The 27014-nt window shown below is 37.9% G+C and overlaps 1 pseudogene; it reads left to right on the plus strand.

Moving 5' to 3' along the window:
* The first annotated feature begins 2450 nt into the window (after positions 1-2450).
* LOC110544395 (large ribosomal subunit protein eL43-like) lies at positions 2451-26701 on the plus strand (annotated as a pseudogene).
* The last annotated feature ends 313 nt before the right edge of the window (positions 26702-27014 follow it).

Consider the following 27014-nt stretch of genomic DNA (forward strand, 5'->3'; position numbering starts at 1 on the left):
ATTTATATGTATACAATGCAGCTCCTAACTAAAATTTTCAGGGAAGATTGCCAAAGAAGGAGAAGAAATATTGTAAGAGTCAGAGGACAAAGAGAGTTTATGTGAAATACCGTCTTTAAGCAAAACAAAACAAAACAACAACAGAACAGAGGAAAAAAAGAAATAACAAAATAGATGATACAAAGTGGGAGAAGAGGAGGGATGTATCTGGAAAGACTTGAGGGAGGATTTAATAAAGATAGATTGCATGATACTCTCTAAGGGGTAATAAAATATTATGTATATGTAAAGATTTTTTGAAAAATATGTTTTATATCTTGTCTTTATTTGGTTACACTTGCTATAATATAAAAAATAAAAAATTAATTAAAATTTTGGGAAAATTGTGTTTTATAAAGAAAACCAAGGAAAATGAAAATTTCCAACTTTCCAAAGATTTGCTTAAGGAATTTTTAAAAACAATTGATGCTGTAGATGTGACTTGATTTTTCTGAGAAAAAGGGAAAGGTTAAAGGGTTTATGATAGACCCCAAGAAAATATTGTGTTTTAAGAGAAAAGAAATTAAAAATAAAAGGAAGAAATTACTCTGAAAATCTAAGAAGCGCATATAACCTGGTAAAATACAAATGGACAACTTTAAGCTATGAAGGACATCTAGATTGTTTCAACATCCTGGCTATTAATAATAAGGCTGCTATGAACATAGATGAGCAAATCACCTTGTTTTATAGTAGAGCATATTTTAGATATATGCCTAGAGTGGTAAAGCTGGATCTTGAGGAAGCACTATTCTTAATTTTCTGAGAAAATTCCAGACTGATTACCAAAGTGGTTGTACAAGTTTACATTACCCCAAGCCATGGAGGAGGATTCCCCTTTCTCCACATCCTTTCCAGAATGTGTTGTCAATTGAATTTTTGTTCTCAGCCTTTCTGATGGTGTAAGGTGAAATCTCAGGGTCCTTTTGATTTGCATTTCCCAGATGAATAAGGATGTTAAGCATTTCTTTTTAAAATTCTTTTGATTATTACAATGTATTCACTTTGTATTCCAGCTCTTGCCCCCTCTCTCTTCCATTCACAATCCCAATCTCTCTCTCTCTTCTCCTCCATGCCCCCCCCCTCAGTCCACTGACATGGGTTTGAGCATTTCTTTAAGTATTTCTCTGCCATTCAATATTCCTCTACTGAGAATTCTCTGTTTAGCTCTGTACTCCATTTTAAAAATTGGATTACTTGGTTTGTTGGTATTTAACTTCTTGAGTTCTTTATATATTCTGGATATTAGCCCTCTGTCAAGATATAGGGTTGGTGAAGATCCTTTCTCAGTCTGTAGACTGTTGTTTTGTTCTGTTTATGGTGTTCTTTGCAGAAGATTCTAAGTTTCATGAGGTCCCATTTATTGATTGTTGATCTTAGAGCATGGGCTGTTGGTGTTTGGTTAAGGAAGTTGTCTCCTGTACCAATGAGTTCAAGGCTCTTCCTGACTTTTTCTTCTAATAGGTTTAGTGTGTCTGATTTTATGTTGAGGCCATTTAACTGAGGAATGGATACAGAAATTGTGATACATTTACACAACGGAATACTACTCAGCAATTAAAATCAAGGAAATCATGAAACTTGCAGACAAATGGGTGGAAATAGAAAAGATCATGCTGAGTGAGGTAACTCAAAAGCAGAAAGACACACATGGTGTATACTTATTTATAAGTCTATATTAGACATATAATATAGGATAAACATACTAAAATCTACAATTCTAAAGAAGCTAAACAACAAGGATGACCCTAGGGAAGATGCTTAATTCTCATTCAGAAGGGCAAACAGACTAGAAATCTGAAGTGTTAGAACAAAAGAAGCAGGACAAGAGCCTACCACAGACGGTCTCTGAATGACTGTACCCAGCATGGTATCAAAGCAGATGCTAGACTCATAGCCAAATTTTGGGTAGAGGGCAAGGGAGAAGGAGGAAGACAGAAAGACCAAGATGGGACAGGAGCTCCAGTAGGAAACCAACAGAGCCTAAAAATCTGGGCCCAGGGAAGCGGACAGAGACTGATTCTTTAAACAAGGATCATGCACAGAGAGGATCTAATACCCTTGCTCAGATGAAGACCATAGGCAGCTCAGTCTCAAAGTGGGCTTCCTAGTAAGGGGAGCAGGATCTGTTGCCTGCTCTTTGATTACCTCCCCTTGGGAGTGCAGCCTTACAGGCTACAGAGGAAGACAATGCAGACAGTCTTGATGAGACCTGATAGACCAGGGTCAGATGGCCAAGGAGGAGGACCTCCCCTGTCAATGGACTAGAGGAGGTGAGGCTTATAAAGGGAGGAGAGAGAGGGTGGGCACTGGAAGGGAAAGAGGGAGGGTGCTACAGGTGGGATATAAAGTGAATAAATTGTAATAATAAATAAATAGATAGATAGATAGATAGATAGATAGATAGAGATATGAAGGACACATTTGGCAATTACTGCTTTCATTTTCTGACCCTGAGGTGGCAAGTTCAGATGCCCATGGAATCCAGACAGGTACGTTAATGAGTAGGGAACCTTGGGTATGATATAATGATTGGGGACTGTCATATGCCTGAGAGAATCGTGGATAAAAGGCAGTTGCTATCTATGTCTTTCCTATTATTGCCCTGTGAGAATTTGGGTCAATGTTGCCAGATATTTGGCTCTTTCAAGAAAAGCTGAAACTGTATTTTTATATGAAACCTGCCAATTTAAAAATGTTTAAAGCCGCTCAAGAAGTACCGATGGGATTTTTCAGCCCACAGGCTGCCAGTTTGTAACATCTGCCTCAGCAGCCATGACAGGAACAATCTTTGGCCAGGAGGATGGCTGGCTGGACTTACTGCTATGATCTTCATTTCCATATTCATGAGTAGGTTTCACAGACACCTTGATGAATAATTTTGACATTTTGAGCTATTCTATTTAAAGGCTGGCAATTGAAAAAAAAATTAAGAAGCATCTTACAAATATAGGTGTTTTCATCTCTGCCCAAGAATGCTTTGTGACCTTTGCTAGAGGCTGACAGGTAAGACATTGGCTGCTTAACAAGGGTGACCATATACTTTAGCACTCATATAAGAGTGTATTTGAGGTTATAATTGTTACATTTAGAAAGATGTACAAAATAAGTTTTAAATGCCTTTGTCTATCAATATATTATCTGGACAGTATCAGTGCTGAACTTTTCTATTTAGAGATCATGAGTTCAGTTCTTTGTAAGCTAACTAGGAGTTGATCCTTTGCAAAATTTATTTCATCCTAACTATTTGAGGATCGACTGAGAAGATGTATATCCACACCTCTCTTGATGGTTAAGTAATTATTTCAACTTGGCAATGTTAGTGTGTGTCCATTAATAATTTCTGTATGAATAAACATTTTAAATAGTCCTATAGTATGGAAAAATTAGGTTGTGTATCCCTATCGGTAGAGCATATAATTTTATCATTTACAAATTGAGCATAAACATTGCTCTTTTGCTGTGAGGCAAAGACCATTCAACTAGTGGGACTAATTTTCTTGGGCTTAATGTCAAGTTCCACTGTTTGTCTTTAGGCTTTGAAGCAGATGACAAGTACATACAAATATTGTTTTCCTTTTTTAGGGAATGAAATAGACCAGTATCTAATAAATTAATAATGTCATTGGACACATTTTTAAGGTAGCTATTATGGGTGTTCACTGTTTTTTTTTTCCACACAAACAACAGAAATGGCAAGAAGGTATCACCAATCACAGCATCAGCAGTCCTGAGTATGTTCTTCTGAATTACATTGGAATGGTTTGGGCAAGAGAAGAAACAATCTACAATTTTACATTAGATATGTCTAAGAAATTGGATGCCAAAAGTGTTTCTCAGCTGGTTCTAAGGAATACTCCATTTTAGGATACTTTATTTGAAAGGGAGGGTGAGCAACAAGGAAAAACGTTTTTACTTAGGGAAAAGTAAAAATAAATACAAAGACGTCTTCTTGCTATGCTATGACTGCAAGTAGGTGTCATGGAATTCATCAAGCAAGAGGGTTTTAAGATGGTTATGTGTGGGGCACCTTTTGAAGTCTCATAAACATTTACATGTTTTAAATGATTGTGTTTGGATATTTCCAAGATAACCATAGCCATAAAATATACTGATGGTCTGAAACAAAGCTTTTAGTGCAGAAACTGACCTTGAGATGTTTCAAGTTAAATCCTTTCCCCTTACTTTTCAGGGGAGTAGTTGGATAGAGTCAGAAGTACAGTTTACAGAAGAGGAAGAGGTAAATATAGGGTGATTTCATCTAAGCCCAACACTGTTTTATGATCAACTCATTCCGTGAAATAAAACATTACAATACCCAGGAAGCCAACAGAAGAACCCTTTCTATATTTAAATTTCTGTGGAATATTAAAAATAGGTTAATTAGATTTCACACAGTATTTCTAAATAAAAATGGAGACATTAAATTCGCTGTTCAAATAACCCCTTCCCCCCCAAACACCCCTCATTGCACCACACTGCACTTACCTTCTACATAAAGTCTGAATGACAACAGTTATTTCTGGATGACTTTCCATTTGTGTCTATTAAGAGTAATGAATAAGGTGGGGTTTTGCATGGTGTTTAGCATGGTCAGAGGTTCCTAGGGACAAGTATCTCTTTGGAATTATTGAACAGAAAAATCTTCTGTTAAGAAAACAACTCCATTTAAACAAAAGGTTGGTCCTCAAATTCTACCCTGAAGTATTTGACAATTTTGAAATTTAGAATAAAAACTGGCAATTGTGACTTGATTATCTCACCACAGACTGCATGGAATCATCAATTCTTTGTTTGAAAAGTATGATTAAGACCAACTGCAGCCGCAAAATTGTGAAGAATTCTGAGTTTCTTTTGTCTAGATGGTCCATCTCTAAAATGGCAGGCCACTATTCCTATTTAGACCCCTGAAAACAGAGCTAAATAATTAAATAAATATTACCTAAAATAAGCCTGTTCTGCATTCTCAACAAACAACTCACTTTCTTTCAGGAATTAAAAATACCTGCTTATAGCTCTACTTCTGGAAGTAGGGATTATTCTTTAATAATATCAGCATATTTTTATTCATAAACTTAATTGTGAATATTAAAAAGCAATATTAGCATCTAATTATTAGTGACTAAATAATGAAACAACTGAATAAATAATTAATTGTTTTCCTTTCATTAAGGCAGGAGAACTAAACTGTTGATATCTAAAAGATGCATAAATATATCTGCACAAATATGAATATGTTGTAATGGTACTTAGAAGTTCTTACCTTACTGGCTTCTGGGTCTCTTGTTTGGACTCACTTTCTTATATTGCTTAGAATTATCGTGTTCTTGCTCCAGTATACAGACAGTAGCAGATAAACTCCAGCATGGTTCCGAAGATCTATGCCTCCTGGTGTTCTTACCCTTTCCAGTCCTTTTCTTTTGATTGCGAAGGACATGACTTAGTTCTATCTTCGGTTGCTGTGAAAAAACACCCTCACAAAATAAACTTTAAAAGCTAAAAGTTTTTTCTTTTAAATTCTAATATATAGTCCATCACTTCTGGGAAGTCAAGGAAGGAACTTAGAGCAGCTGGACATCTCGCCAATTTAGCGCAGAGAGAGAATGAATGCATACAAACTTTCCACTGCTCAGTTTATTCTCTTCTTTTGTATATAGTTTAGCACCTTAACCCAACACCTAAGTGCTACCCACTTTTAGGCTAGATTTCCTCATTTCAGTTAGTATAATCAATAATGATTTCCACATATCATCTTAATTTAGACAAGCCTTTGCTGAGACTGTCTTCTCAGGCAGATGTTGCTATTTAGATTAGATCACATTAACAATTAAAATCAAAAGATCAGCAACTGAGTCCATGGCAGAGAAAACCCCCGTTCCCCTTCCTAGGGAATCCACATGGAGACTGAGCTGCCTACGGTCAACATCTGAGTATCTAGGTCCTATCCATGCATGGTCCTTGCTTGTAGCATTGGTATCTTCAGGTTCCCCTTGGCCCAGATTTTTTGGTTCTGTTGCTCTCCTTGTGGAGCTCCTGTCCCCTCCAGGTCTTTCTATTTCCCCCTTCTACCATAAGATTCCTTGTACTCTGCCCAAAGTTTGGCTATGAGGCTCAGCATCTGCTTTGATACCCATATGGGTAGAGTCTTTCAGAGGCCCTCTTCACCTTACAGCCATGATAATGGCTAAGATCAAAAACTCAAGTGACAACGCATGCTGGAGAGAATGTGGAGAAAGGGCAACCCTCCTCCTTTGCTGGTGGGAATGTAAACTTGTACAACCACTTTGGAAATCATGCTGGCACTTTTTCAGAAACTTAGGAATAGTGCTACCTCAAGACCCAGCTATACCACTTCTGGGCATATAACCAAAAGATTCCCCACCATTCAATAAGGACATTTGCTTAACTATGTTCATAGCAGTTTTACTTGTAATAGCCAGAAGCTGGAAACAACATAGATGTCCCTCAACAGAGGAATGATACAGAAATTGGGGTACATTTACACAATGGAATACTACTTAGCTATGAAAAGCAAGGAAATCATGAAATTTGTAGGCAAATGGAAGGAATTAGAAAAGATCCTCCTGATTGAGGTAATCCAGAAACAGGAAGACACACATAGAATATACTCACTTATAAGTGGATAATAGCTATATAATATAGGATAAACATACTAAAATCTATAATCCTAAAGAAGCTAAACAACAAGGATGACCCTAGGGAAAGATGCTTAATCATCATTCAGAAGAGCAAACAGAAGAGGAAGAAGCAGGGAACAGAGAAGGAACTTATCACAGAAGGCCTCTGCAAGAACCTGTTATATATTACATGTACTGAGATGGATACTACATGTATCTGGTCATGAGTTTCTTAGGCCTTGAGGTACAGAAAACAGAGAGAAAGATGAACAATGGATTGTGGTACACCACGAAATGTGATAAAATGCAGAAGCACCTTTGTGTGGTTAAGTGTAGAAAACTGAGTGATTCATTTTGGTGGTTTATCCAGGGGTAGCATGGGCTAAATGTCAGAGAAAATCTCACAGACAAGCAGCATTGGGGCTAGATCTTACAGCGAGAAAGGTAATAAAACAAACTGCCTAGCAAGAGTACCAATAGACTTACATCATTATCACTACTCTTTTCTTTCACCCTCACCCTACCATCAATTTGAGGTCATTCAGAGCAGTTTAAAAATATTTGAAAAGTTTAGAGAATGCCAACTCCTCTAGTGTGGGTGGGAGACTGGATGCATGATGGGGGAATCAATGTTTGACAAAGAAATTTCAGTATGTATTCATTATGATTTATTTGTCATACAGGGAAGCTTAACATTTCTCCAGGATTTCATACAGATATGACAAAACATCTTGTCAAGTACAAGTATATTAATTGGATCCAAAAGACTATGAAAATCCCTAAACAAAACCAGACGCAATATGCCGTATCATTTGGGAATACTTTGTAGAGCATCTAATTACACATGTATAAATTCATTTCATACAATGTTAAGAGTATACTGTTGCTTGCGATAAGATGAGCTTGAATCTTGCATTTGGTGTATAAATAATCTAGCAAAAAGTGGAATCCTTAAAATAATGGGAAAAAAAATCACAAAGTACTAGAAGAAAGCAATGGAGGTTTCCATGACAACAATCAAAATGATGACCTTAACCTAATCAGGGAAGTAACAGAAATGAAAAGCATTTAGGTCACGTGAGTGTGTGAAAGCTGTTAGGCTTTAAAGGAAAGTGTTAACATCATTCGTATATGTCTGCCCACTTATTTACTCAAGATGTGAACTGCTACAAGATGAGAAGTACTGGAGACTGAATTGCCAGTTGGCTACATCAGAGCTGGAGGTCAAGGTCCTCTCCATTCATGGTCCTTGCTTGGTGCATCAATCTCTGCAGGACTCCTGGGCTCAGATTTTTTAGCTTTGTTTTTCTCCTTGTGGGGCACCTGTCCCTTCATGTTTTTCTCCCACCCCCTTCTTTCATAAGACTCCCTGAGTTCTGCCCAAAGTTTGGTCTTGAGTCTTAGCATCTGCTTTGATCCTCTGTTGAGGCTCCTCCTTCCAGAGGACTTTTTTTTATAATTAAATTTTTATTTTTATATTAGTTATAGTTTATTCACTTTGTATCCCAGCTGCAGCCCCCTCCGACATTCCCTCCCAATCTCACTCTCCCTCCCTCATCTCCTCCCATGCCCCTCTCTAAGTACACTGATGGGGGAGGTCCTCCTCCCCTTCCATCTGATCCTAGCCTATCAGGTATCCTCAGTAGTGGCTGCAATGTCCTCCTCTGTGGCCTGGTAAGGCTGCTCCCTCCCCTCCTCAGGGTGAGGTGATCAAAGAGCAAGCCGCTGAGTTGAGTTCATGTCAGAGACAATCCCTTTTCCCCTAACTACTTGGATACTGAGCTTCGATGGGCTATATCCAAGCAGGAGTTCTAGGTTATATCCATGCATGGTCCTTGGTTGGAGAAACAGTCTCTGAAAAGACTCCTGTGCCCAGATATATTTGGTCTTTGTGGAGTTCCTGCAGAGGACCTCTTATAATAAGCTCCCATCCTGTTTCATCTCTTCCACTGCTTCTGGTGTCTATCCTGTTTGCCATTCTGAAGGAGATTTAAGCATCCACCATAGGGTCCTCTTTAGTGTTTACCTTCTTTAGGTCTCTAGATTTTAGTATGGCTATCGTATATTATACCCTTAATATCTGCTTATAAGTTAGTGTATACCATGTGTGTCTTTCTGCTTCTATGTTACATCACTCAGGATGATCTTTTCTAGTTCTATTTGCCTGTAAATTTCATGATTTCCCTGTTTTGTGTTTTTTTTTTTTTTTACACTTTATTCACTTTGTATCCCCCCATAAGACCCTCCCTTCTCCCCTCCCAAACCCACCCTCCATCCCCCTTCTCCATGCATTCCCCTCCCTAAGTCCACTGATAGGAGAGGTCATCTTTTCCTTCCTTCTGATCCTATTCAATTAGGTCTCATCAGGAGTGGCTGCATTGTCATCTTCTGTGGCCTGGTAAGGCTGCTCCCGGCTCAGGAGGAGGTGATCAAAGAACAGGCCAATCAATTCATGTCAGAGGCAGTCCCTGTTCCCATTACTATGTAACCCACTTGGACACTGAACTGCCATGGGCTACATCTGTGCGGGGGTTCTAGGTTAGCTCTATGCATGGTACTTGTTTGGAGTATGAGTCTCAGGAAAGAACCTTGTGTTCCACATACATGGAAGCAAGCCAGATCTTTGGCCTTAGCCAAATGTGGAATTGTTCGTGACAGAGAGCACTCACCATCGGGAAGGTGGAAGGCGGAAACCAGCTCCATCTCTAAGGCACAGCATTCCGCAGCTCTCTACAGTTCCCCCTTTTTGTTTTAGACGCATCAGGCAAGAGTAGAGGTCTGATCTCTGATATTAGAAATAAATTGGGACTTTGTACTGATGTTCATTTAGGTGTCATCCACCCAAAGAACATCAGACCCGTCTGATACCTTTTTTTCAGAGGCGGGACCTGGGGCATCAACCCGCAGGTTGGCTACCCAGAGGCTATTTAAGCTGTGGGCTGGCTTTCCCCAGGGTCAGATGATTGTTCAAGGTTCCTGAATAAACTGCATTGAAAAAAAAAAGGAAAAAAAAAGAAATAATTCAAATAACCTATAGAAACCAGTCATTTCACTTAACTTTATAACATGTCTGTGTGTAATGTTTTATTGGTTATAATGTTTTATCGTGGTTTTAAATTTTTCTGTTATTAAATGTTATTAATACATTATTAAAAAAAAGAACCTTGTGTTCAAATTTTCTGGTTCTGTTGCTCTCCTTGTGGAGCTCCTGTCCTCTCCAGATCTTACTATTTCCCACTTCTTACATATGATTCCCTGCACTCTGCCCAACAGTTGGCCACATGTTTCAGCATCTGCTTAGATAGTCTGCAGGGCAGAGGCTTTCAGAGTCCCTCTGTGGCAGGTTCCTAGGTTGTTTCCTGTTTTCTTCTTTTTCTGATGTCCATCCTCTTTGCCTTTCAGGATGGGGAATGAGCATTTTAGTCAGGGTCCTCTCTCTTGATTAGTTTCTTTAGATGGACAGATTTTAGTAGGTTTATCCTATGTTATATGTCATATGAGTGAGTATATACAGTGTGTGTCTTTCTGCTTCTGGGAGAGCTCACCCAGGATGATCCTTTCTAGGTCCCACCATTTACCTGCAAATTTCATGATTTCCTTATTTTTCATTGCTGAGTAATACTCTATTGTGTAGATGTACCACAATTTCTGCATCCATTCTTCAGTTGAGGGGCATCTGGGCTGTTTCCAGCTTCTGGCTACTACAAATAAAGCTGCCACAAAAATGGTTGAGCAAATGTCCTTATTGTGTATTTGAGCCTCTTTTGGATATATGCCCAGGAGTGGTATGGCTGGATCTTGAGAAAGTGCTATTCCTAGTTGTCTGAGAGAGCACCAGATTGATTTCCAGAGTAGTAGTTGTACAAGTTTACATTCCCACCAGCAGTGGAGGAGGGTTCTCCTTTCTCCACAACCTTTCCAGCATGTGTTGTCACTTGAGTTTTTAATCTTGGCCATTCTGATGGGTGTAAGGTGAAATCTCAGGGTTGTTTTGATTTGCATTTCCCTAATGGCTAATGAGGTTGAGCATTTCTTTAAGTGTTTCTCTGCCATTCGATATTCCTCTACAGAGAGTTCTCTGTTTAGCTCTGTTCCCCATTTTTTAATTGGATTACTTGGTTTGCTGTTTTTCAGCTTCTTTAGTTCTTTATATATACTGGATATTAGTTCTCTGTCAGATAAAGAGTTGGTGAAGATTCTTTCCCAATCTGTAGGCAGTCGTTTTGTTTTGATGATGGTGTCCTTTGCTTTACAGAAGCTTTTCAGTTTCATGAGGTCCCATTTATTGATGGTTGATCTTAGAGCCAGGAAGGGAACCACACAAGGAGAGCAACAGAACCAGAAAATTTGAACACAAGGAACTTCCCAGAGACTCATACTCCAACCAAGGACTATTCATGGCGATAACCTGGAACCCCTGTACAGATGTAGCCCATGACAGTTCAGTGTCCAAGTGGATTACATAGTAATGGGAAGAGGGACTGCCTCTGACATGAATTGATTGGCCTGTTCTTTGATCACCTCCTCCTGAGCTGGGAGCAGCCTTACCAGGCCACAGAAGATGACAATGCAGCCACTCCTGATGAGATCTGATAGACTAAGATCAGAAGGAAGGAGAGGAGGACCTCCCCTATCAGTGGACTTGGGGAGGGGCATGCGTGAAAAAGGGGGAGGGAGGTTAGGAACGGGAAGGGAGGAGGGAGGGGCTTATGGGGGTATACAAAGTGAATAATGTGTAATTAATAGAAATAAAAAAAATAAAAAACTCAAGTGACAACACATGCTGCAGAGAATGTGGAGAAAGCAGAACCCTCCTCCATTGCTGGTTGGAATGTAAACTTGTACAACCACTCTGGAAATCAATCTGGACCTTTCTCAGACAATTAGGAATAGTGCTTCCACAAGATCCAGCTATATCACTCCTAGGCATATATCTAAAAGATGCTCAATTACACAACAAGGACATTTTTTCAACCATGTTTGTAGCAACTTTATTCTTAATAGCCAGAATCTGGAAATAACCCAGATGTCCCTCAACTGAAGAATGGATACAGAAATTGTGGTACATTTGCACAATGGATTACTACTCAGCAATTAAAAAAAAGGAAACCATGAAATTTGCAGGCAAATGGTGGGACCTAGAAAAGATCATCCTGAGTGAGGTATCCCAGAAGTGGAAAGACACACAGGGTATACCTTCATTTAATTTTGAATAAATCATTTTTATTAGACAATTACTCTACTATTCCAAGAAACATCAGGCATATAATAGAACTTTTTGAATGTTTCTTGCATTTATTATACCAGAACTTTATCTTGAGGAATCATGGCCTTTGAGGAGCCTGGGGGAAAGTAATAAAAGCAAAGACTTCTATCCTTTATATAGCCTTATCAATTGTTAGTTGAAACTCGGGAACTAAAATTTCCCTGTCTAGATCAGAAGTTCCAATTCTGAACAAATCCCATGTAATTAATAACAAAGTGATAGCAAAAACAACTTTTTACTAATGTGCATTCTTTGGTCTTTGAGTTTTACTGCTGACAACCACTATTTGTGACCATAGGTAAAAAGAAGAAAGGTGTACCACATAGCTGTCTGCCACTAATTTTGAAATATTTGTCCTTATATAATCCTTTTGCTACCTTCTTTTTGTATATTCTTGGCATCTTATGACAACACACATAGATCCCTAAAATGAAGCATCCTGTATTTTGGTCAATATTTCTCATGATGCTTTTAAAATTTGCTGTTCTTTATCTCCACCAGCAATTGACAAATAAATCCAATATCAAAACGGTTACGAACAAATATAAATTATCAGTAGATGGAAAGGAATATCAGGTTGCCTCTTCTAATTTTGACTTAAGTCACCTACAAAAGAATGCAGTTAAAATGATTTCCCAGAGGGCAAAATGTCTCAGTTCATGTAAGGCAGTCAATTGTTTATCCTGCTTTTTAAAGTAAGTCTTCAAAGTAAGTCTTCAAACATATGATCCAAACTTGTCTGTCACTACCATTATATTTGGTTCTCATACTAAAAAGAAAAAAAAATAATTATAGGAGATATATACACACATTACTAGGCAGTAAGATGTTTATTGTAATAGTAGAGTGATTTAGTTTCTTTTAATTGGTATATATGATTGAAGAGAATTGAGTTTCTCTGTGACATTTCCTACATGACTCTAATACACTGTGTTCATGTCTACTCCATTACCTTACTGTAACTTCACTAACTCACCATTTTTCTAATCCCCAATTACATCATTTTGATACAAATCGATAGAATTTGTAACGCAGGTCATCTCAATCTAGCAAGGGAACATTTCTTTGAGCAGAAAGAATCTGTCAATATTTGAACTTCAGAGATGACATAAGGTTAAGAAAGAATTTTCTGTTTTTACTTTATTTTGTTTTTAAAGATTTTATTGGTGGATTTAACTCAATGCTGAAACTTCTAGTTGACAAAAGTACTATTCTCTTGGCTGCATTTGGGACAATTTACTATGTGATAAAAATTGTCATTTGTAAATGATTTCCTTGTCAACAGAGACTGCAGATTTCATTACCACTGAAATGTCTGTCTCCCTGTAAAGGTCAGAGGCATGTGGAAGAAAAATCTCATATATTCAGCTGTCACAAAGCCTAGATTCCACAAACTCTAGATCAGGTACTCTTTGAGTGGTTGCCATTTATTGCCTATAGAATGAGTGTGGGCACTCGGTTACAAAAGATGCCAACATCCCAAATTTCATGTGCTTTTTCGTTGGTGGAAAGAGATGGGAAGAGTTTTAACGTGCACATTTTAGATGTTTACAAGAAAAAAGAGTGGGCAGGTGTGGGAAGTGAGAGACAAGAAAGGGACAAAATGTTTCTGTTCAGGTCATTTCCTGCCAACCTTTATATTCAGCCCAACTTGAGAGATGGCACTTTGCAGGAACTAAATGATTAATAAGTCTCCCCAACAGGACCACGAACGAAACAGAGCCATGACAGAATGTTACAGGTTATGGTCTAGTGTAAAAGCACACGTCCTTGGAGGGCTATAATGACAGCAAGAAATATCACAGATTCCTTTAAATGACACCAGTGAGGCAATGAACAGAGGAAGAAACATGCTTTTTTCAAGATAGCCTCTTTTTGTCAGGATACTTTGGATTTTAGGTGATCAGACAAATAGAAACATTTTAGGTTCCTACATAGCATCATGGAAACAATGTGGCCCTGTTAGCTATCCTCAGGTTTTTTTAGCAGTAGTAGTGGGAGCCTTTGCTTTGCTGTGCCGTCAATGCAGGTATCTGTGGTTTTAGTTCTTATATTTGCTCCAGGCTCTTCAGATATCTTTTCTTGGGATGGAGGGCAAACAGTGCAGCCTAATGGACCTAACAATAAAGTAGCCGCTAACTTGGAATCACTTCTCAGCATTCTCTATGTATGTGATATATTTTAGTAATTCCTGAAATGGTTTCCTAAAGCCAAAAAAGTGAAAAACCAAACCTGCAACCAAAAATATGGGTTTTGATTTTTTTTAAATGAAAATATCCTCCAGAAGCAGCAAGTGACTTGGCGATGCACACAATAGAGAAAAACACCACAATCTGGAGCCCACACAGCAAGATCCTTTTGGTATGTTTTGGAATCAGTAGCACAGATAAAAAAAGAAGGAGGATTCCAGATAGTCAGTGACTAGCCACTGATTAGGCATACAACACACACACACACACACACACACACACACACACACACACACACAGGCTTGCATACAGATATACACATGCACACACGCACACACAAATACACACACACAAATACACAAACACAGATATGCACATAGAGACATGTACACATTCATATGCACACACAAACACACAGGCATGTTTGCATGCACATTCATTTACACACCACACACACACACCAAATAAACAACATGCAAGCACATCAATATAAATATTAGCCATGTGATGTACAAACCTCATGTTTGGATTTTGGGGCCCCTTTCTTTTCAATGAGCCTCCTTAGCACGACAGGCACCTTTCTTGTTTCATGGTTCTAACAGACTGCTAGGACACCAATCCTCTAATGTGGACTTGAATGTCTGTATTAGTTTCCTCTTGCTGTTGTAACAAATTACTTCAAAGTCAGTGGTTGTAGGAATTTACTGTCTTTCCATTCTGAAGATGAGAAATTTTAAATGGGAGTCTTTCTGGTTTAATGGAAGATATTAGAAAGGCTGCTCCTCCAGGATGTTTTGGAGGAAAATATGCTTCTTGGCCATTTTTACGTGCTAGAGACCAACTACTTTCATTGAGATGTAGATTCTCCCCTCTGTCTCCAAAACCAGAAGCAGAGCACCTCACTTCTCTGATTCTGATCTCCATCCCTGTCATTTTAATCTACTTTAAAGGACCCTTGTGGTTATTAAGTTCACCAGGATAATCCAGAATACTCTATATTTGGGGGTTAGCGTAAGGAAACTGTTATTCCCCTTGTTATGTATTAGAAGTATCATAGATTAGGAAAGTGAAATGTCTTGGAATGGTAACATTCTTCATAATATAACAAGTAACTGAATATTAAATTCACATATTGACATTCAAACTATACCTAATGTAAATTTATAGTGACAGAGAAGAGTGGGGCATCCAAATTTTAAATTGTGCATGGGTATTAGTTTATTCTGTGATTTTTAAAAACTTAAATTTACCAATGAACCCTCTAACTAAACCTTATTTAATATTTTCTCCAAAAACTGAAACAAACAAACAAACAAACAAAGCTACCTGTTTCACCCAGGGTTCCTTGCAGGTTTGTTAGTTGTGAAGATTTTTGATTCTTTTATGTGAATTTGATTTCTTTGATTGTTTCAGATGCATGCAATAACCCCTACACCTGCCCTATCCATCCTCCTATGTAACAAATACAATATGTTCTACATGTATGCTAGGTAGAAGCTACAAAAAAAAGTGGGTTGTATAGTAATTATTCTTTAATCCCAACCTGGTGTGTGTGTGTGTGTGTGTGTGTGTGTGTGTGTGTGTGTTATGTTTTACTCTTGCTCTTTCTGGGGATGCCCCCAGACCCTTCCACACATGCTACTTGTATCTTCCTTTTCCTATTCCTATACCACCTAGAAACTCATCAATCTTGATTCATTTAAAGAGTAAAATAAATTAGGTACCAAAACAAAATTCCTAATTTTGAAATATGGTAGTATATGTTCCCAAGATGTTTTCCAGTTTACTTTCCAAAATAATTCTCTGAACTTCTCACTCATATGAACCTAAACGTCAGATGCACCTGGTTGGCTAGGTCTTATTTCTCTCTCATGATTACGCTGCAGAAATGGGTCTGGCAAAGATTTCACATCCAGACTCATCATATTTTAAATACCAGAACAGTCATGACAAATATGTGACCTTCACTAAACTACTGCTCTTCACTTCATTAATGTGGGATAATGCAAAGACAAAATGCAGTTAACTTACTATGTAGACTGAACATGATGTGGTCCAAAGAAAAAGCATTCTACTTCCTTTTAGCATGTTGTGTTATTTTCCACACTGATAATATTCAGAGTAGATTCTAAGGCTTGGGTGACTTTAATAGAATAATTTCACTCCCCTCCCCCCCTGTAAACACAGATTGTTTTGTTTATATTTCCTTCACAAACTTTGGTGTTAATTTTATTGAACCTTTACTAATTAGCATCCCTCAATACCTTTTTTCTCCTCCCATCTGTCTCCTTGTTTACCCTTTTACTTTCTTTATAGTCAAGAAGGAAAAACTGAAAAGACCTTAGGCTATTTCTATTTTATTTTATTTTTTTTTATGTTTGGAATTCTATCTTTGCTCATATTGTCTTCCATTCTCTTTGCTCTGGAAAGTGTTGAAACAGTCACATCTTTGAACCCATATGTGGTTGGCTCAATGCTTGTTGTTCTCTGTCCTGGCTATATTCAGCATGCCTTTTACACATGGCACAGTGAAGCCCCTAACCAGGATACTAAGTTTTTCTTACTATACTTTTTACCTAGAGCTGTATCAGTAAGTCAGTTTGTGTGTGTGAGTGTGAGTGTGTGTGAGTGTGAGTGTGTGTGTGTGTGTGTGTGTGTGTGTAGAATTAGCAAGGCCCAAAGACATAAATCTTTTTTAAGAATATGAATATGCTTATAATTTTATTATATTCATCTTCACTCATCTTGCAGTATGAGGCTTTTGTAGTCACCTTGTCCAGAATTTTCTGGTAGAAATAAAATACCCAGCAGGGTATCAAAACACATGCTGAGATTCATAGCCAAATTTGGGCAGAATGCAGGGAATCTTATGAAAGAAGGGGGAGATAGAAAGTCCTGGAGGGGACAATAGCTCCACAAGGTGAGCAACAGACCAAAAAATCTGGGCAAAGAGGTCTTTTGTGAGACTGATACTCCAGACAAAGACCGTGCATAGAGATAACCTAGAATCCATGCACAGATATAACCCATGGCAGCTCAGTGTCCAAGAGCATTCCACAGTAATAGGAACAGGGACCATCTTTGACATGAAATCAGTGGTTGACTCTTTGATCACCTCCACCTGAGGGCGGAGCAGCCTTAGCAGTCAACAGAGGAAGATAATAAAGCCAGTCCTTATGAGACCTGATAGACTAGGGTCAGATGAAAGGGGAGGAGGACCTTCCCTATCATTGGACTGGAGAAGGGGCATAGGAGAATAAAAGAGAGGGAGGGTGTGATTGGGAGGGGATGGGAGAGGGGGCTACAGCTAGGATACAAAGTTAATAAACTATAATTAACAAAAGCAAAATAAAAGATAAAAATATAATAATAAATTTTAAAAATAGTAATCTCAATTTAGAATACAATCCTAGAAGATACATGTAAGTTCAAAACATCTCTTTCCAAATGAACCTTCATAAAAACATTCTATTGGTCATATGGGGTTTCTTTCAGACACTCAGTGTGCATGTGAGCTTTTGTTTTGGTATCTTACACTGCTTGGATGGTTGCCAGTGAAGAATCAGCTAGCTCTCTAACTGGTGAGAAGTGGAAACCCTCCCAATGACTTGCACCCTCTCGTCCATATGATGCTGTGTGGGTTCAGTGGAGTGATAAGCTGAGCCTTTGAAGGGCTTTTAGTGCTTCTGGTAGACCAGCTAAGTTAATAGTTCATTGGCTGTTTATTTAGAATACACAGAGATTTATGCCCCATTGGTTTTTCTATGTGCACTTCAGTTAAAATGTGAAAACAAGAAACATGTCATTTTACATACAGGATCACATGTAAGTTCTATGACACATCACCCACTGTAGTATTCACAACTGTAATTTCTAATTGACCATTTTCTTTTCCCATATAAATGTTTCTGTAGTATAATTACTTATAGAACTTTTAAAGGTATGTTTAAATTTAACATTCATATTCTGGGACTTTTTAAATCAGCAAGAAAGCTGAAAGAGGGGACAAAAAAAAAAGCTGCTTAGAGAAATGGAGAAAATAACACCTTTCCGCACTGAAACTTTTTTCTTCAGTTCAGAGGACTTTGGGGTCTCATTTGCACTTGCCTTTTCCAGAAGCTAACATGTAGCATAGCTTACCTGCTTTTAGAACTGGTTGATTCTTTTGCCTTAGCATCCAGTCTAGTGCATTTGAAATCACTAATGAAAGGCACTGTCAAATCCCTGATCTCAGAATAGATAATGATTTTTACTTGTAAGGAAACCTGCCCATTAGTACTGAATACGGGGAATTGGGACAGAACCTCACAAAAGGATCTCTGAGAACAAGCAAGGAGCTCTGGAGTGGCCTGGGCAGGACTTTATATTCCTATAGCATTTTGACTCAGCATACAAATGTGGGCTGTATGGGGGCGTTTGCATTTGGTGCCAAATTGTTTGCCTACACCAGAGGCTGCCCTAAGAGATTTGTTGAATCTCCCTTGCCTTATAGATAGAATCTAGGGAAACTTTACTTAAACACAAAATTATAGCCCAGAGTTTCTCTCTACTTTATCTATGACTGCTCAAATAGAACGACCTGCCAACGCCAATGAGGAATCCAAATGTGTCCTGGAGCCAGCTGATTAGACATAGTGTAATCTATCATTAGCCTCATGTTATTCTTCTCTCTAGCAATTACACTATTAAACCAGAGGCTATTTGTGTACCATGAATGGAAAGACTCTTTTCCCATCAATGGTATAAATTAATTCCCTAACCCAATATGTAATTTCAAAAACTGCTGTATTGGAAAACCACAACTAATATCTGGAATAAATTAGGCATGGCTTTAATTTTTTTTTGGTGGGTTTGAATATGAATCTTTCTTTTTGAGTTTTTCAAATAGTTATATTTAAAAATACCTACACTGAGTCTCAGCATCTGCTTCAACACCCTGCTGGGTAGATTCTTTCAGAGACCCTCTGTGGTAGGCTCCTGCCCAGTTTCCTGTCTTCTCCCGATTTTGATGTTTATACTTTAAGTATATTCCCTCTTGGGCAGAGTGCAAGGAATCTTATGGAAGAAGGGGGATATAGAAAGACCTGTAAGAGATAGGAGCTCCATAAGGAGATCAACAGAGCCAACAAATCTGGGCCCAGGGGATCCTGAAGAAACCAATACTCCAGCCAAGGACCATGCATGGAGAGGACCTAGAACCCTGCTCAGATGTAGCTCATAGACTCAATCTCCATGTGGGTTCCCTAGTAAAGGGAACAGGGGCTATCTCTGACATGGGCTTAGTGGGTGGCTCTTTGATCACCTTCCTCTGGGGGTTACAGCCTTGTCAGGCCACAGAGGAAGATAATGTAACCCAACCTGATGAGACCTGTTAGGCTAGGGTTAAATTGTAAGGGAGGAGGACCTCCTCTATCAGTGGACTAGGGGAGAAACATGGGGAGTGAAGAGTAATAAATAATAAATAAAAAGAAAAATACCTACATTGCAAAAAAAAATGAGTTAATAAAAGCAGAAGGCCTAGAAAGTTTTTTGACATTTATGAGTAGGCAAGAAGTATTCATTATCTTCCCCCCTCAATGCAAATGTAAGATTTATTCCATTCTCTTATTGTTAAAACTCTTAATAGACTGTCACTTCCCAAATTCAGAGTATCCTCTCCTATCTTGGATTGTAGGAAGACCATATCACTGTCCACTGACTTCCACTGCATAGTAAGAGGGCTCTTGTAGACTGAGGTGTATGCTTTTCATTTTTTTGTGTTTTTTTTTTGTTTGTTTGTTTTTCAAATTTAGGATTTATAATTAAGAGGAAATCACATAAATGCTTGCTGGTGTCTCTGGCTATTCATGGTCACATTTCAAGGTAAAGGTTTCTTGTTGGGCCATTGTTAATGCTGAAGGCTCATGCAAGGAATGCATTTTAACAGCGTTAAGATGTTCAGGTTGTTAACAACTGACCAAGGTTTACCACTTCCTAGGTCACATTTTCAGTGAAAATGAAGAGAATATGAAGCAAAAAATGAAGGCAGAATATTAGAGCTGGGTGTCTTGAGTATAACCCTTTCTGTCACATTTTCAGTGATGTCAATGTTATGGAACCCATAACAAATTGATAGTTTTGTCAGTAAAATTCTTTGCTTTTATTCTTCCTCCTTTCCTTCTCTCTGTGTTTTTCTTCACTCCTTTCTTCCTTCCTTTCTTCGTCAACCTCTCCTTCTTTCCCTCCATCTTTCCCTCTTTTCCTTCCTTTCTTCCTCCCTCCCTTCCTTCTTTCCTTCCTTTCTTCTTTCTATGGACAGAGTCTCTCTACAGTATACATTTGCCTTGAACTTGTTTTAGTCCTCCTACATCAGCCTCCCGAGAACTGGGATTACGGGTGGGGTGTGAAACACCATGATTGTCTATTGCGTCCTTCTTGTTTCAGACTTTTGTGTTCTCTGGTGCCTTTCTTGGAATGCACAATAGTTCTATCCTCCATACTGACTAGTTCTTCCAAGCTCAGGTTCAATTATAACACACACACACTCGCACACACACAAATGCATGCACACACATATTGTAAGTAATACCTAAGTTGATGTGAGATTTACTTGAGACTGTAATTGGAAGGATTTGGCAAGTATTTGACCCAACAATGACATTATTATTAAAGCTATATGTGCTGCTACCATGTAATAATCCAGAATTTATATAAATTAGACATTTACTGATATTCTGGTACCATTAGTTCATAATTAAAATGACACCTTCAGGCTATTTCATTTCAAGAGTCTGATTTGCCTATATAATTCTTCAGGTACATTAAGCAATTTTACATCTGGATTTTTAATTTTTATGTAAATATTTTATTGATTGGACAATTAAAATATGATACTACAACATGCTTAAATATTTGAGTTATTACGTAGATCACAAAACTATTCAATTTCCATTGGGAAATTCATTACCACTTAAGAGAAAAAGGAAATATTTTGCCAGCAATAATTCTGTGAGGCTTACTAACAATAAAAATGAGGAGCTAGAAATAACACAATCTCTCTGCTGTGAATAAATGTATAAAATTCTCTGCAAAATTCACAGCTTTTATCATTTATAAAAAGTAGGATTTCTTCTCCAGTATTTCAGGGTTTGCTGTTACGAAGGGTGGGGGTGGAAGATCCAATAGTCTGACTTGCATCATTTGACAGAAATTGCATGCTTGCCTCAGAGAAATCACTGTGTAAGTCCCTTTTTCCAATAGAGTTATGGCTTATTCCAGCATAAGGCATGGGAAACTTGTCTTGCCTTGCTCCCATGTGACTTGCTGTTTCAACAGAATGTCTTAGTTACCCCTTTACATACTGTCAGCCAGATCCAGGCAGTGTGTCTTCCCAAGAATATGTTTCAAGAAGAGATGGACTCACTTGAATCATTTCTCTTTTACTCTTTGTCACTGTGATTAGGTAGATTTTTGTCTGTGTTTTCAACAGTTTACAAATAAAAATGATGGTAACAATGACAATGAACATTTATTGAAGATTTACTTTTGAATATTCTAAGTAACTTACATGTTGAAAATTGTTAATTTCTCTAATCCAAATGTACAATTATTTTATTTACCCTTTGCCAATAAGAAATGAAGGAAATAGAGGTCAAGTAAGTTCTTCTGAATGTTAACTTTGTTAAGACATTATTGTGGACATTATGGCTGCAGACCTCATATTCCTATAGATGCCATCATTGGAGTTTGAAAGGGTGAGTTAGGAGGCTTCTAGAATAGCATTATGTGCTGGTACATGACCCGTGCACAATCCTCCCTGTATGAGGACTGTGTATATGAGCTGTTTCTAACCTAACACAACAAATGTCATTTCTAAGAAAAGTTTATAAAAGTCAGTATATTCTCCCTTCTTGTCTCTCCTGATGAAGTGGCCTGCCATGTTGTCAGCTGGTCCATGAGCAGCCATGGCAAGAAGCTGAGGATGACTAACAGATAGCTGTCAAGGAATTTAGGACATCAACCATGAGTACACTTGGATGTGGATCTTTGCTGATATGTACTGTGACGGGACTCTAGTCTCAACCAATACTTGTACTGCAGACTTAAGAGAGATTCTGAATCAGATTTTGTCTGAACACCTGACCCAACAAATGGAAACGATGAGTGTCATAAGCCTCTAATTTTAAGACTAATTTGTTGCATGGTATTATAACTGGTGCATTCTTCACCCTACTCTTCTACAATCCTTTCCATTGTTAATTCTGTATATAGTTTTCTTCATCCTCCTTTCTTTCCTCCATTGGAATGTTTGTTATGTATTGTGCAATATTTTTACGTATATAGCCTTTTTAATCCTTTTCACTGTCCTATAAGATATATATTGCAACTTTCATTTTACAAGTCGTAATTCACAGTCTCAGATAATTTATGGGCTCTCATAGTCAGTAAATTGGAAAAAAAATCAATGTTTATATAGAGCTCTCTGTGATCTTCCCATCCTTTATAATTGTATCATTTCCCTCAGGGAACGTAATTCATTCCTTGTGTGATTTAATCCCTAAACCCTAATCCTGCAAAGAGATAAACACTTTCTTGTCAGTAACAACTATTTCAGTGTCCCATAAAACCATCATGAGTAATAGTTGACAGTGTGAGAAGATTTCAATATGCCAGGCACCATTTGATGTTTTCTTATTTAGTTCTTTTATTTAAAAAATATTTACTTATTTTATTATTACTACGTATATATGTATGTTTTTTTCATATTAACTTTTTAATTTTTAAATTTTAAATTTTTTATTTAACTTTTATTAATTACACTTTATTCCTTTTGTATCCCCCCATAAGCCCCTCTTCCCTCCCCTCCCAGTCCTACCCTCCCCCCCTTTCTGCATGCATGCCTCTTCCCAAGTCCACTGATAGGGGAAGTCTTCCTCTCCTTCTTTCTGATTTTTTTTTTTTTGGTTCTTCTCAATGCAGTTTATTCAGGAACCTTGAACAATCTTCTGACCCTAGGAAAAGCCAGCCCACAGCTTAAAATAGCCTCTGGGTAGCCAACCCCAGCGTGCCTCGTGGGCAATGCAGATAGGTCCACAAACACGGAAGCAAGCCAGATCCTCAGCCTTAGCCAAATGTGGAGTTGTTCGTGACAGAGAGCACTCACCATCGGGAAGGTGGAAGGCGGAAACCAGTTCCATCTTTAAGGCATGGCGTTACGCAGCTTTCAACAGTTTCCCCTTTTTGTTTTAGACGCATCAGGCAAGAGTAGAGGCCTGATCTCTGATATTAGAAATAAATTGGGACTTTGTATCAATGTTCGTTTAAGGTGTCATCCACCCAAAGAGCATCAGACCCGTCTGATACCAGGTGGGACCTGGGGCATCAACCCACATGTAATCAGACATGCTCTTCTCTGGGTCGAAAGCGGCTGACCCTGAGTGCAGTGCTTAGCCTCGCATCCTGAGCGTAACATTTTAGCTTTTTATGGTAGCCAACCATGCTTGGGGAGACTGTTCTGCTTCAATGGCTGTAAAGGCCTGAATGATCATGGCTGCATTACGCTGTATATGTTTATATAGGTGCATATGTGCTAATTTTAATGTCAAGTTGACATAGATTCGGGTCATTCAGAAAGAGACAACCTTAGGAAAATATTCCCACCAGATTGGCCTCTGGTCAAGTCTGTGGGGAATTTCATTAATTGACTGATGTTGGTGGGCAGTGCAGCCCTTGAGTATGTGGCTCTGCATGGTACAACAAAGCTGGTTAAAGAAGCCCTGGAGAGCAAGCCAGAAAACAGCATTCCTCCAGGATTACTGGTTCAATTATTGCTATCTGGAAGGATAAATGAAATAAACCCTTTATTCTCCATTTTTTTTTTTTTGTTGTTGTTCATGGCATTTTATCACATCAGTAGAAACTCTAAAGATGCACATGGAAGTCAGAAAACGCCTTTGTGGTTATTTCTTTCCTCTCTTTTATGTGTTTTCTTGGAATCAAACACATGTGATGAGTCTTACACAGCAGACACCTTGACTTGCTGAGCCATCTTCTTGACTCTCTCCTTTAATTATATTTTTTCCTTCTTTCAAAAATGTACTTTACACTAATGAGAATTACATACCTTCCTTCCTCTAGTCCCTCCTAGGTTCCCTGTTTTCAATTTCTTCCATTCTCCATCAATCTCAAATTGATAGACAGACTCTTTATTATTATTACATATATTTATATACTTGTATATATAGACATTTATATCCTTCTGAATCAGTTTTTGTTGTTGTTTGTATGCATATGTTTCAGGGATGACCACAATGTATTGCATAACCCTTAAGACAGTTACCTGTTATATGATGAAAATACTTAGAATTAAGTAAGGAATTATGGTCACCTAGAAATCTGACAGTAGTAGGTTCCTTTCTAAGGTCCATGACCTCAAGGAAGTGGGCTCAGTTTCTATTACCAGACATGATTTTCCTCCTGTTGGTTGAGCTTTAAGTCCAAGTAGACAACTATTGGTTAACATCAACATGGTGAGTGCCGATATTATGTCTACATGTATATCGTGCCATGCTGAACATTATTACGATACATAGGTGTTGGAGCTGGTTAAGACCATTATTTGCTTCCATACCTTGACAGCTTGAACTCTATTTTATGCTACCAAGGAAGCTAGACTACAGAAGGGAGGCTTAGAACCAGTTCAAAGCATCTGTGCAATGTCTTCAGCAATAGGGTGCTAATGTTTAACATCAAATAGGCAAAAACAATCCTATCGAATCCTACTATGATTCTTGAGATGTTGCTATAGAGGATAACCTCAAGATCAAAGCTAGTTTGTAGATGATAACCTCAAGATCAAAGCTAGTTTAGGGTTATGGAGTGATGTCAAGGGTGGCTTAGACCTCATAGAAAGACGTGATGTCAAAAACACATCTGAAATATTTTGAGACTCACAGGTGCTGAGAAAAATTGGCTCCATGTAATTGTGAAAGAAAAACAAAAGATTGTAAAGCCAGATATTGATTTCTGTAATTCATTGACTTGCATGATGTAGGGCTGTCCTAGTAACTTTCCCTTACCATATTTATCATGTTTCATCGCACATCCTTTTACACCCAAAAGTGACATTGAGAGTCTACAAAACTTACAGTTAAAACTATGAACTAAATAATTTTAATATATAATTCAGAAGGAGAAAAAGAGATTATACAAAGAACAACTAAGCAATAACTCAGACCAAAGACAATTAAAAGTTAAAATAATGAGGTAAAATGATTGACCATTTACTAAACTCAAGCATTCCAGTGCACTGAATAATTAATAGTTATCTTAGAAGGTCTCAATGAGTGGTTTATATTTTTCCCTAAGTATTCAAATGTTAAACTATCATCTTAATTCACTTATTGTATTAAAAAATGTTTAATGAATGCTTTCTATATGCAAGACAATATTTAGAAAAACGTGACTACAAATTTGAAATGTAAAAATTAATGAACCCTGATCTGTGTGCAACCCAGCAGTGAGGAAGAAAACTGGAGACACAGTTGTATTTCATCTAGATGCAGAGACACAGAGATAGGTACTTTTTATTTATTTAAATTAAATTAAATTAAATTAATTTATTTTTAGGAAACATAGGCAAGACAGTTTCTACTTTCTATTATAGGAGTTTATCAAAATATTGTCTGATATATAAAACATGCAGCCATCGTGATTTTTGTATGTGCTTCCAAATTCTCTAGAAGGCTCCCCAAATGAAGATTCACAAATATAGAAACTACTAAAAATAGGCAGGTTGGAAAGTTTTGGCTCTCATATTACAAATTCCTACCCTCTAATGACTCACCTAGAATCATGGCCTATTTGTGTTAACTATCTGTGTACTAACATTAGCACAGACGCCAAGCAGGAACTGTCGGTCATGTGAGGACCATAGGAACCCTCAATTTCTCAAATGTGTCCCAGCTTTGGAAACACTTGAGCTAAATATATTTGTGCCTATCTACTGTAATGACTCAAAGATTTTGTAACCATGTGTCATCTTTACATTGCTGGTGTTTCTTTATTAGGATGCGGAGGGAAGCCTAGGGCTGGGCTAGAATTGGGAACTTGCTCATACAAAATCATTTCTGTCCCTTAAGGAGCTCCAGCTCTAAAGAAACCATGAAACCAAACAACTTTTACACTAACACTTTGTCAGGGCCATGTGGAGACTACATCTTTAAACAAAAAGAAATCATGAGGCTATTACCTATTAAATTCATGATATAGAAAAACATGAAAGTGCTCTCCAGGCTCGGGTTTAGGTTCTAGCAACATAGTTAAACATAGAAAGAAGGTTGGGGTCATTGGGAAATTTTGGATCCACTATGGTGCTTCTGTGTGACAAAACGGTGAAGAAAATAGAAATCAGCCATCATGTGAAGTACACTTGCTCCCTCCTGGGCAAGACGAAGATAAAGAGAAAAGCCATTGGTATCTGGCACTGTGGTGACTACATAAAAACAGTGGCTAGTCTGGCCTGTCCCTACAGTACCACTTCTGATGTGACAACTAAGTCTGTTAGAAGATGGAAAGAATTGAAAAAGTAGAAGACATAAATATTCTGCAGGAAATGAAATAATTTACGTAAAAAAGAATGAAAATATAAAAGCATTTGAAATGACAAAGTTGCTTATTCAATTAAACAAAAATTATCATTTGTATTAAGATCACAATCACTTCCTTCCTTCCTTTTTCCTTTCTTCCTTCCTTCCTTCTTTCTTTCTTTCTTCCTTTCTTTTGAAACATAGAATATTAGTCAACAGAACCATTTATTCCTCATCTGTCATACTATCTTGTTTATTGTCTCCTTCCCTTGATGGTACTCTTTTACTGGGCAATGTTTGTATTTTGAGTACCTCC

The sequence above is a fragment of the Meriones unguiculatus genome, chromosome 18 (assembly GCF_030254825.1).
Source record: "Meriones unguiculatus strain TT.TT164.6M chromosome 18, Bangor_MerUng_6.1, whole genome shotgun sequence".
NCBI lineage: Eukaryota > Metazoa > Chordata > Mammalia > Rodentia > Muridae > Meriones > Meriones unguiculatus.